Genomic DNA, 10,346 nt, shown 5'->3' with positions numbered 1-10,346 from the left:
CAACACTAACTCGTGTGGGATGCATTGTGGAGACGCACTTCAGCATGCACCATGGGCGAACGGCCATCCAGCAGTTGTCAACCGCGCCGCTCGATGAACGGAACCTCCTGTCGCAAGCTTATCAGTCTGATGGGCAACATTCGATCACGTTCCATAGCAAGCATTACAGTATGTGGTTATCACACACACTACTAAGAACCTTGACTCACGTTTCGTAAGGTGTAACGCACCATCATAAAACCCAGTGACTTCAGTATAATTATAGTGTCATTTCTGTCTATCTCATTGCGTACTTCGTTCAGTCACCTTCTATACCATACTATACTCAAGCAGTTATTTCTATGTATGGTCCAAGGTTGATCGAGCTACCCTAATTAACAGTGAAACATGATGCGAAAGGTATTCTCGCCCTTAGGCTTTGGTCAGCAGTGTACGTATTGCGTACCAGGCAATGCGTTATGACCACCTGCTTCATAACTTGTTGATGCAACTTTGGAATGCAATGCATCAGTGATTCCGCATTGCTTGGATTAGACAATTCCTTGGTAGGTATCCGGAGGTATACGGCACAGATGTGTACTGTGTAGCTCACGCATTTCTCGTAAATTACCTTTCGGTGTTTTTAGACTCGGATCTGGTGCTAGTAGCATCCCATACGCTTTCAATCTCGTTCAGATGAGACGAATTTGGTGGCCAAGTGATCAGTGTGAGATCAATACAATGCATCTCAAACCGTGTAGCATGACTGTAGCATTGTGAGATGGACAGTCATCCCGCAGGAAGACGCTATCGCCATCGAGAAAGACATCATGCATGAATGGCTGCAGATGCCCCGAAATAATATTGAGGTAGACCGCCTGGTAGCCCAGGAGAACGGGACAATAGAATAGAACTGCCCCAACTGCCTGCGTTCCTTGTAACATTGATTACTGTAACAGAGACTGGGAGAGAAGCCGTAGAAGATAATATTACTTCTGTCTAAGAGAGCAGGAACTTTGTAATAGACCGTAGATGTGCTACAGATATCCTTAATAATTAATTTTCAAAAATGATGTGAGGAAATTTATGCATATAGTTCGGAAGAGACTGCAAAACAGTACACAGAAGAAGCAATACATAGGATATTCAGTGAAATGAAAATTAAACGCACAGCCTCATCAGAAATAAAGGAGATAATCATCTCTCTATAAAGAAGATGGGTCACCAATGCGACAGAAATATGATGTGAGCCTATAATATTTGATGTTCTAAGTTACCTATGAAATCCATCCTTAATGGAGGGTGTTTTCCCAGAAAAGCTGAAATATGTCTCTTTAAAGAGGCTGACTCCACTGATATCCATGACTACCGACCGGTGTCACTTTTTACATGATGTTCTAAAGTTTTTGTACCCCACCTGTCTAGCAATGGAATACTTAGTCACACACAGTTTTTGTTTCAAGAAGGCCTTTCTACTGAATCGGCTATTTAGTAATTTACTGAGCGCATAATAAAATCTTTAAATCTTAAAATCCAATATGGTAAGTGCGGAAGGCGATGACATCACGATCGACGAAACTCTCCAGGCCACCAACAGCAGGAACACCAGATCCACCTCTTACGATGGCAACTGTTAGCCATCCATTGCCATATGTAAATGTATCATTCACGTCAATACTAAAATTTAGTCTGCAACCACGAAACATACAGGGTCCTTCGAGGAGTTCACTGGCAGATATGTTCTTCAACTTGTTACTCTTCTTGTCAGCAGCAGATGTTGTCATTTCAATATTCTCAATTGTTTTGTAGACTGTTTGACGAGAACGTCGACGGTATCTTCTGTAAGGCATCGTGGCAGCGTTCAATGCAGTTGCCTGTGCTGCTCATTCGCGCTGCTGCTGCTGCACAGGCAACTGCATTGAACGCTGCCACGATGCCTTACAGAAGATACCGTCGACGTTCTCGTCAAACAGTCTACAAAACAATTGAGAATATTGAAATGACAACATCTGCTGCTGACAAGAAGAGTAACAAGTTGAAGAACATATCTGCCAGTGAACTCCTCGAAGGACCCTGTATGTTTCGTGGTTGCAGACTAAATTTTAGTATTGACGTGAATGATACATTTACACATGGCAATGGATGGCTAACAGTTGCCATCGTAAGAGGTGGATCTGGTGTTCCTGCTGTTGGTGGCCTGGAGAGTTTCGTCGATCGTGACGTCATCGCCTTCCGCACTTACCATATTGGAGAAATTGCTAATAAAGACTTTGGAAAATCTGTATATACCTCACCTTCCTCACTATCCTTGTATACTAGAAGTAGACGTAAGATCAATGTTAACGAATCTGTATATATTTGGATTAAAGGTAAAGGATGTTGTGAATATGTAAAGTTTGTTGGAGACTGTATTGTATATTTTTATAAATAAATTGATTTGTAGCGTAGCCCTGTATTCTGTAGCGTAGCTGAGAACCTGTAAGCGTACATCTAGGATCTGTCGGCCATAGAGTATGTAACAGCATGTTCCACGTTAAAGTTCTTATCAGTTTGACCTTTGACCCCATCGCGCGAGGCTGGCTTACGCAATCGTGGCAGCGCGCCAGCCGCAGACTCGACGCTCTAACGGAACGCGAGCACTCTAGTACGACTAGTGCTCGCGTACGGGATAACGCGCGGCTGGCACTGTGAAATCGGCTAAGTCCGAATCAAGGTCAAGCGCTCTGCGCGTATGAAAGCAAGCGAACAGGCCACAGCCTGCTCATTCGCGCTGCTGCTGCTGCACAGGCAACTGCATTGAACGCTGCCACGATGCCTTACTGAAGACATTTGATTGTGTCAGTCATAATATTCTATTAGGTAAGTCTGTTTTTTATGCAATAAGTAATTCGGTAAATGGCCAGTTAAGTTTTTATTTAAGAAACAGAAAGCTTACCCTAGGCTGTTCAAGTGATAAAAAGAGGGACACCACATCATCTGAAATAGAAGAAATTGCAATGGAAGTAGCACACGGTTTGATCATTTGCTCACTACTATTCTTGATTTATGATAATTATCTGCCATTTTACTTAGGAGGCAGTTGACAAAAGCATGTTGTGAATTCAGGGAGCGTAGGAAATAGTAAATGAAGTTTCCTTAAAAGTCGTTGAATAGTTTTGTACAAGTGGGTAAGCTTTAAACATTGAAAAAAAAAAAACACACACACACACACACAATTGATCGGTTTTCATGCTGTCAGAAACATCCCATCAACAACAAATAATAAACAGGGTAGAAAAATTCAGGTATGCATCTTGATGAAAGCTTAAAGTGGAAAAACGATATAGCAGATCTGCTAATACGTTTAGGTTTGGTTAAATATGGCATAAGAATAATCGCCAACTCTGGGTGTCCAGAAGTCAGTATCGTAGCGTATTTTGCACAGTTTCATTCATTGATGTCTTATAGGATGACAGTCTGGAGTAACTTCTCACATAAGTAAAAAGTACACGTTGTGCAGAAGAAAGTAATGAGAACTATGCATGGAGTTCACACACGTATATCTTGTACCTATTTCTTTAAGCAAATGGGAACATTTACCAGTTCGTTAATTCACTTATGAAATTTGTCATCAACAATTCATTTAAGTTTGAGAGTAAAACAGAAATTCACACTTGCTATATTAGAGTGAAAGATGATCTGCATTACCCCTTAGTGAATATAATTTAGGCATAGAAAGGGCTGAAGTAGGCAGCCATAAAACTCTTTGACAATCTACCGATGGAAATAAAATTTCTCACAGACAGCAGAAGTGTTTTTGAATGCAGATTAAATATGTTCCTTCTTGACAACTCCTTCTCTGCTGTAGAGGAATTCTGGGATAAAAATAATCAGTTAATAAATAAACGTCAAAACCTTTAGATGGCAAGCATAAGTCCTTAGTCTTTTTTGATTTGTATATAGGTGTCATATGTGTGTTCTGTTGTTACATTCCACATCGTAACATTTATCGTAAATTTGATTTATGGAACAAGCAACTAAATAACTATCTAGAATATTGTTGGGAAGTGAGAAATAAGTCGGAATTTCTTGAGATTCGCAGTTACATTATTTCCCCATACTTTTCTCCAGTATTGTAAAATACCAAAGTTTTTATTTTTTGAGCATATAGCATTCTAGAGCGAGGTCCTTCTCAGGTGTCCTTGCATGCCTGGATGACTACTGAGTCCCTTCCATTGCTTCAGCACATTCTTTGTATGGAATAAGAAACCTTATCCACTGCTCGAGAAAAGAACTTATTACGTATTGTTGAAAGTATCAGCTTACATAGTATATCGGAAAGTCTGTACGATCGTGATTCTGAGCAAATACTTCAGAAATTTGTGATTTTATGGCATCTGATAAGAGATTTGATTGTACAGATTAGCAACTCTAAAATAGTTCTTTCATTTTTGAATGTATGACTGTTAGTGGGAAATAAATTTTATAAATAATATATCAACGCTAAAATATCTGAGACTATTTAATCAATAATGTCTGTGAAGTTCTATAGCTCTTAAAAACGGTAGCAGACGCCATGTATGATCATGGTTATTTCATTGTAAACTTTTCTGTAATTATTCAGCGTGTATGCTTATGCACCCCACGAAGAGTTGGTTCCCCAGCTTCCATATAAGTAAACAGCTGGACAGAATGATGTTTTTCAAATTCATTCTCGTCATAACTGAATTGATGTAAACTGCTCAATTCATAGAGCAAATAGATACTCCACTCATTTTGCTTTGAGTTTAGCACGCTTCAAAAGGTCTTATTCCGGTTTCTATTATTCCTCATTGCCTTTGCCAATGATTTAGCGTCTGGTGTTGAATTATCTACCATCAATACCTTTCCATGAACCATGGACCTTGCCGTTGTTGGGAAAGCTTGCGTGCCTCAACGATACAGATAGTTGTACCGTAGGTGCAACCACAACAGAGGGGTATCTGTTGAGAGGCCAGACAAACATGTGGTTCCTGAAGAGGGGCAGCAGCCTTTTCAGTAGTTGCAGGGGCAACAGTATGGATGATTGACTGATCTTGCATTGAAACACTAACCAAAATGGCCTTGCTGTTCTGGTACTGCGAACGGCTGAAAGCAAGGGGAAACTACAGCCACAATTTTTCCCGAAGGCATGCAGCTTTACTGTATGATTAAATGATGATGGTGTCCTCTTGGATAAAATATTCCGGAGGTAAAATAGTCCCTCATTCGCATCTCCGGGTGGGGACTACTCAAGAGGATGTCGTTATCAGGAGAAAGAAAACTGGCGTTCTACGGATCGGAGAGTGGAATGTCAGATCCCTTAATCGGGCAGGTAGGTTATAAAATTTAAAAAGGGAAATGGATAGGTTAAAGTTAGATATAGTGGGAATTAGTGAAGTTCGATGGCAGGAAGAACAAGACTTCGGGTCAGGTGAATACAGGGTTATAAATGCAAAATCAAATAGGGGTAATGCAGGAGTAGGTTTAATAATGAATAAGAAAATAGGAGTACAGGTAAGCCACTACAAACAGCATAGTGAACGCATTATTGTGGCCTAGATAGACACGAAGCCCACGCCTACTACAGTAGTAAAAGTTTTATATGCCAACTAGCTCTGCAGATGACGAAGAAAATGTTTAAATGTATGAGGAGATAAAAGAAACTATTCAGGTAGTGAAGGGAGACGAAAATTTAATAGTCATGGGTGACTGGAATTCGATAGTACGAAAATGGAGAGAAGGAAACATAGTAGGTGAATATGGATTGGGGCTAAGAAATGAAAGAGGAAGCCGCCTGCTGGAATTTTGCTCAGAGCATAACTTAATCATAGCTGCCACTTGGTTCAAGAACCATGAAAGGTTGTATACATGGAAGAACCCTGGAGATACTAAAAGGTATCAGATTATACAATGGTAAGACAGAGATTTAGGAACCAGATTTTAAATTGTAAGACATTTCCAGGGGCAGATGTGAACTCTGACCACAATCTATTGGTAATGAACTGTAGATTAAAACTGAAGAAACTGCAAAAAGGTGGGAATTTAACGAGATGAGACCCGGATAAACAGCCAGAACCAGAGGTTGTGGAGAGTTTCAGGGAGAGCATAGGGAACGATTGACAAGAATTGGGGAATAGAAATACAGTAGAAGAAGAATGGGTAGCTCTGAGGGATGAAGTAGTGAAAGCAGCAGACGATCAAGTAGGTAAAAGATGAGGGCTAGTACAAACCCTTGGGTAACAGAAGAAATATTGAATTTAATTGATGAAAGGAGAAAATATAAAAAGGCAATAAATGAAGCAGTCAAAAAGGAATACAAACGTCTTAAAAACGAGATCGACAGGAAGTGCAAAATGGCTAAGCAGGGATGGCTAGAGGACAAATGTAAGGATGTAGACGCTTATCTCACTAGGGGTATGATAGATACTGCCTACAGGAAAATTAACGTGACCTTTGGAGAAAGGAGAACCACTCGCATGAATATCAAAAGCTTTGATGGAAACCCAGTTCTAAGGAAAGAAGGGAAAGCAGAAAGGTGGAAGGAGTATATAGAGGGTCTATACAAGGGCGATGTACTTGAGGAATATATTATGGAAATGGAAGAGGACGTAGATGAAGATGAAATGGGAGATATGATACTGCGTGAAGAATTTGACTGAGCACTGAAAGACCTGAGTCGAAACAAGGACCCCGAAGTGGACAACACTCCATTAGAACTACTGACAGCCTTGGGAGAGCCAGTCCTGACAAAACTCTACCATCTGGTGAGCAAGATGTATGAGACAGGCGAAAAACCCTCAGACTTCAAGAAGAATATAATAACTCCAATCCCAAAGAAAGCAGGTGTTAACAGATGTGAAAATTACCGAACTATCACTTTAATAAGTCACAGCTGCAAAATACTAACGCGAATTCTTTACAGACTAATGAAAAAACTGATAGAAGCTGACCTCAGGGAAGATAAGTTTGGATTCCGTAGAAATGTTGGGACACATGAGGCAATACTGACCTTACGACTTATCTTAGAAGAAAGATTAAGGAAAGGCAAACCTACGTTTCTAGCATTTGTAGACTTGGAGAAAGCTTTTTACAATGCTGATTGGAATACTCTCTTTCAAATTCTGAAGTTGGCAGGGGAAAAATACAGGGAGCGAAAGGCTATTTACAATTTGTACAGAAAGCAGATGGCAGTTATAAGAGTGGAGGGGCATGAAAGCGAAGCAGTGGTTGGGAAGGGAGTGAGACCGGGTTGTAGCCTATCCCCGATGTTATTCAATCTGCATATTGTTCAAGCAATAAAGGAAACAAAAGAAAAGTTCGGACTAGGTATTAAAATCCATGGAGAAGATATAAAAAACTTTGAGGTTCGCCGATGACATTGTAATTCTGTCGGAGACAGCAAAGGACTTGGAAGAGCACTTGAACGGAATGGACAGTGTCTTGAATGGAGGGTATAAGATGAACATCAACAAAAGCAAAACGAGGATAATGGAATGTAGTCGAATTAAGTCGGGTGATGCTGAGGGAATTAGATTAGGAAATGAGACACTTAAAGTAATAAAGGAGGTTTGCTATTTGGGGAGCAAAATAACTGATGATGGTCGAAGTACAGAGGATATAAAATGTAGACTGGCAATGGCAAGGAAAGCGTTTCTGAAGAAGAGGAATTTTTTTAACATCGAGTATAGATTTAAATATCAGGAAGTAGTTTCTGAAAGTATTTGTATGGGGTGTAGCCATGTATGGAAGTGAAACGTGGACGATAAATAGTTTAGACAAGAAGAGAATAGAAGCTTTCGAAATGTGGTGCTACAGAAGAATGCTGAAGATTAGATGGGTAGGTGACATTACTAATTAGGAGGTATCGAATAGAATTGGAGAGAAGAGGAGCTTGTGGCACAACTTGACTAGAAGAAGGGATCGGTTGGTTGTACATGTTCTGAGACATGGAGGGATCACCAATTTAGTATTGGAGGGCAGCGTGGAGGGTAAAAATCGTAGAGGGAGACCAATAGATGAATACACTAAGCAGATTCGGAAGGATAAAGGCTGCAGTAGGTACTGGAAGATGAAAAAGCTTGACAGGATAGAGTAGCATGGAGAGCTGCATCAAACCAGTCTCAGGACTGAAGACCACAACAACAACAACAACAATACAAATCGATTATCACAACAACAGAAACTTATAAATCATCATAGACCCTTTTGTATGCTTATTAAATAATAGCATGGAATAACACATAAGAAGTGTAGAGAAGTGTCAGTGAAAAGTTGAATTTTAATTATGAATGCGTCAATGATGAAGTAATGTTTGAAGCATATCAGTTTCTGTGTCATATGAGCACCTACCGAACAAGCTATTACATGAAATAAAACGATAATAAGGACTTTAGCTTCAACACTACATGTGGTTGTCTAGATGGTGAGATGGTACGAAAGGAAATGAAGCAATTAAAAGCTGTGTTAATGCTTTGTTGTCTTGCAGAACATTCAGTAAACTGGAACAACGTGCCGTTTGGAGTGGGTGCGGTTCTTCAGACTGACAACTTAGAAAAAAATCACAATTGGTAATATTCGTTTCTATAGCACCTGCATTGGGGAAAAAGGAAACATATCCTCGAGAAATTCCTGGAATTACTTCCAAGAAACCCGCATAATGATACAACTTGCTAATAACTTGGGGCAGAAATATCACTTCGAAAAAGAAAACCAATGACAGAAGTTCTGGAGTAATATTCGTTTCATAACTACACAAAGTGATGATGAAATTTCTTTTCAATTTGATTCTTTTGAAATTAATGAATGTAGGCAAACACATGATAAAATGGATACTGAAAAAAGGTTTGTGCAAGCTTTTTCATTATCAGTTACTTAATAAAAATTATAACAGTTATTTGTCCATTTTATATATGTAGCTGAAATTACTTTGAATGACAAAGTCATTAGACGAACACTGTTAATTCCATCGCTGGTGTCAGTATCACTAATGAAACACCCATAAAGTTCGCTGCCATCATCTCCCTCATTAGAATCTCATCAAATATTGAAACTGACATGCGAATATAGTCAAAAACGCACGTATCATCACTTTGTATAACAATCGAGTAGCTGAAATCCATGAAATGTTTCCATATAAAAATTGTTATCTATATCTGGCGGCTAATAAAGCAACCAATATTATAACTTTCTTAACTCATTTTTATGTCTATGCTCATGGTACCTTTTCTTAAATAAAATCTGTTGGTTTGTGCTCTCTAAAACTCAGTAAACAGATGGACAGCTGACTACATATGGTATAACAGTTACAGATAAACAATCCATCGAAGCGTTGTAATTCTAATGCGATTTTCATTTAATTATATGCAGTAGCTGTTCAGGTGATTAATCGCGATATCGACACTCATTTACATTAACAGTTCATCCGAATATACTGCATCCCTGTACACATGACGAAGAGTTCATTATTGTCATTGGCACATTTGTTTATACCTTGTAACTATCAACTGTAGATAACGAGGTACATTGAAACGCCATATGTTCATGCACTCTGTTCTTGTAAAATAGTTGGCACAAGCTTCGTCAAAATGCTATTTGTGTCCCCTAGACACAGCCTAGATTGTTCAAAGCACCAATTAATTGGAATCAAAGTAAAATCTGAATATAATGCAACATTCATGGAAAATTAAGTGATACATTTCAAACACTGTCTATGGCTCAAGTACTTCAAAAGTAATCATGACTTGAGAAACTCAGATTGAGGTGTCAGATTAATTCATTGCTTGGACTGATGTTATAAAATTGGATCAATATTTGCAAACAGAAAATTACAATAACACACTGAAGCGAAGTTCTGTACACTTTATTAACAACTAACAGCACCTACCGATATCTGAGATGCACTCATTTGCCTGAGAGATCGTTACGTGACACTTTGTGTGTACTCTACTTTCCTTACGCTCGTTGTAGACTGCCAATTTAGAATTCTTCAACAATACGTAACTCTTATTGTCGAAAACGGATGTAAAACTGAACATAATTTGATTCCCTTTATAACGTACCTTCTTCTCACATTGTGTGTAAATACCAGTATTAATTACACACAACTCATGAGAAATTTGTAAGCCCAAATGTGCCCTTCCATGTTCCTTTCTGAAATAGCTCCTATGATACTCAAAGTGGGTAAAAGAGCGCATTGGTTAAAACTGCAGAGACTTCACACACATCCACAACTAAGACTCCATCATGCACTAATGTCAAATTTTACAAATTAAAAGACAGCAAAAAAAAAGAAACGCATTATGTAACACCGTTTCAGTTTGCTAGCGGTCTATATAAAAGCCATTATACACTTCTAAACTATCACATGA

General features: G+C 39.0%; 1 protein-coding gene across 1 annotated transcript in view; it reads left to right on the top strand.

Moving 5' to 3' along the window:
• The first annotated feature begins 2,639 nt into the window (after positions 1–2,639).
• Positions 2,640–10,346, top strand: part of LOC126235127 (neuropeptide CCHamide-1 receptor-like) — a 162,683-nt gene continuing 154,976 nt past the window's right edge. The window contains exon 1 of the mRNA XM_049943861.1: positions 2,640–2,838. The gene's annotated coding sequence lies outside the window, so the exon portion shown is untranslated. The remainder of the gene's footprint in view (positions 2,839–10,346) is intronic.

This window comes from Schistocerca nitens, chromosome 2, assembly GCF_023898315.1.
Source record: "Schistocerca nitens isolate TAMUIC-IGC-003100 chromosome 2, iqSchNite1.1, whole genome shotgun sequence".
NCBI classification, from domain to species: Eukaryota; Metazoa; Arthropoda; class Insecta; order Orthoptera; family Acrididae; genus Schistocerca; species Schistocerca nitens.
The sequence above is the reverse complement of the archived record's forward strand: the minus strand, read 5'-3'. Positions and strand labels throughout refer to the sequence as shown.